Here is a 2,727-nt window from a genome sequence, read left to right on the forward strand (position 1 = left end):
CTCTCGAAATGACTCTCTACTATTTTCAGCATGTTCAGCAGTTCTAGCAGGCTGATGTTCAGTTTGTTCATATGATAATTAATAACAAACTAAGAAAAAGAGTCAGAGAGAGATTGCAGGATCAAATCTTGGCTCAGTTCACCATCCATGACAAAATCCAGCTGTTCTAGATGAGTGATCAAATCAATCATCTTAAGGACATGCATTTGCACGGAGGTGCCTTCAGTCATGCAGGTATGGAACAACTACTTTGATATCTCATATTGAGCAATTCAACTTTGTTTCCCGTATAACTCTTTAAGATTAAGGAGAATAGAGAGAACGTCCATGTCCTCATGCTGCCTCTAAAGCTCATTGCTCATAGAAGCAAGCATGATGCATTTGACAGTCACACTATCATCTTTCCACATCTTATATGTGGCCCTTTCCTCCTCAAAAGTATTTTTTCTAAGAGAATGTAGAGCAGGTGTATCCAAAATATAGGAGACTTTCTCCTGAGTGAGAACAATTCTCAAGTTTCCTAACCAGTTGACATAGTTGGGTCCAGTCAAGTTGTTTGCATCTTGGATACCTCTAAGTGAAAGTGAGGATGCCATGAGTATAGTTAATCTACAATAACAAGAACATAACATAAGTAGATGACTCATGATGACATGCACAACTAGACTAGGACTTTTATCTTATTATGTCTCTCACTATTTTGTCGAACTTCATACCCCTCAAATATGAAAATCGAGAAACATACTAATGTTTCTTAGTGAGGTTGAGATTCTTATTCCTCACAAACACTTTGTGGATAGCACAACAAGTATTCATGAGTTCAAGAGTTGGTAACTCTTTACCAATTGTAACTTTACAATTCTCAATATCTTTCTGTCTGACCTCTAGATCACATATAGTCTTATGGATAGCATAATAAACTATAGCATTCTAGTTAAGTTGTGTTGCCCAGCTATACAACCCAAGAGGGGGGGTGAATTGGGTTTTAAAAAATTTAAGCTTAACTAATTACTTATGAAAAGTATTTATTAAAAGCTTGATGAATGAGGAGAAGGACTTTAGTTCAAGATTAATTACCTAAAGCAAGAATGCAAGGATATAATAAAGAAATAAAGAGAAACAATAAAGCACACCACAAACACAAGGATTTATAGTGGTTCGGTGCCAACCTTGCACCTACATCCACTCCCCAAACTCCTACTTGGGAATTCCAATCCACTATACTTGTATTCAATCCGAATACAAATGCTGTAACTTCAACACTAGCTATCCCAAGCTAGTCCACTTGTTTCTCAGGTACAAGCCAACCCAAAACACTCCGATTTCAGGTTCGGATCAACCTTCCCTTATTTTGAAAACCCTCCAAAAACAAGAACAATTACTCACAAAGAGTAAGACAATTTAGAGCATAAATAAGTACAAGAATAGCTCCTTAAATGAGTGAATAAAATATTAAATATACTTTACTCAAATGAAGAAGCCCCTTGTGGATTTCCTCAAAGTGGATGAAGAGTTGAATGAACGCTTGAGGAGAAGGTGATCTTTGATTGAAGACTTCTTGAAGGCTTTGAAAGAGCTCTTGATCAAGGTTGAAAAGTTGGCTTGAAAAACCCTCTCTTTGAATGCTCTTGAAAGCCCTTTTGAACGCTCTTGCTTTTCTCTTTCAAAATCTCTCGTATATCTTTTGTGTATATTGTAGATCTCTTGTATCTCTCGTGTATATTGTGGATCCCCCTTTTTGTTTTTCACCTTTTGAAACCTTTTATAGCTTTAAAAAACAAGGGAAAATATTTTAGGCAGAAAAAGAGCCGTTAGAGCATTTTAAGGGAGCATTAAAGGCAATTAAAACGGGCAAAAAACTAGTCGTTGCGGATAATTTCCGTCGTAGGGGTCGACTCATGAGTCGACTCATGCTTCAGGAGTCGACTCATGAGTCGACTTCTGTTGCAACAGCCAGAAATGTTGGTTTCTGGATTTTTTGGCCCAAACCAGCAGAGGTCGACTCATGAGTCGACTCATGCCTTGTGGGTCGACTCATGAGTCGACTCACAGGTCGTCCCAAGCCAAAAAACCAGCGTGCCAAGGGAAATTTAGCGTGCCAATCAGCTCATTGTGCCATGAGTCGACTCATGAGTCGACTCATGCACTTCAAACATTCATAACTTCAAAAATATAAGTCCAAAAATAATGAAATTTTCATCAATAGATTACAAATCATTTGTTCTACCAAATGATACTATCAAATCAGGATTTTAGTAAAATTATGATTTTGTCCCTGAAGAGCATAAAGACTTTTTCAAATAAAAATATTTGTATCCCTTCAATCTGCTTTGTAATCATCAAAATCAATCTAGGAGCAACAATCTCTCCCTTTTTGATGATGACAAAACACTTGAACAAAAGCATTTATGTGAATGCATTATAGATTTATATGCTTGAAAAGAGTATGATTCTTTTGGCATGTGATATAAATGGTCATATGCAAGAATAGTTTGCCCATTTGCTTAAAGATTTGAAGATATGCTCATTGGATTATGTGATTTTGGTGTTAGAGCAGAAAACTTATTTTTGTTATCAGATCAAGCTGTATTTTGAAAATTTGCTCATTCTCATTTGATTTTAGTTTTAGCATCAGAGCAAAAAATAATTATGTGTGCCAAAGCATGTTTAAGAGTTGATTTGGAAAGTGTATTAGATCATTTTGAGTTTAAGATGTATCAGAGCAAG

This window comes from Elaeis guineensis, unplaced genomic scaffold (genome assembly GCF_000442705.2).
Source record: "Elaeis guineensis isolate ETL-2024a unplaced genomic scaffold, EG11 Super_Scaffold_1000045, whole genome shotgun sequence".
NCBI classification, from domain to species: domain Eukaryota; kingdom Viridiplantae; phylum Streptophyta; class Magnoliopsida; order Arecales; family Arecaceae; genus Elaeis; species Elaeis guineensis.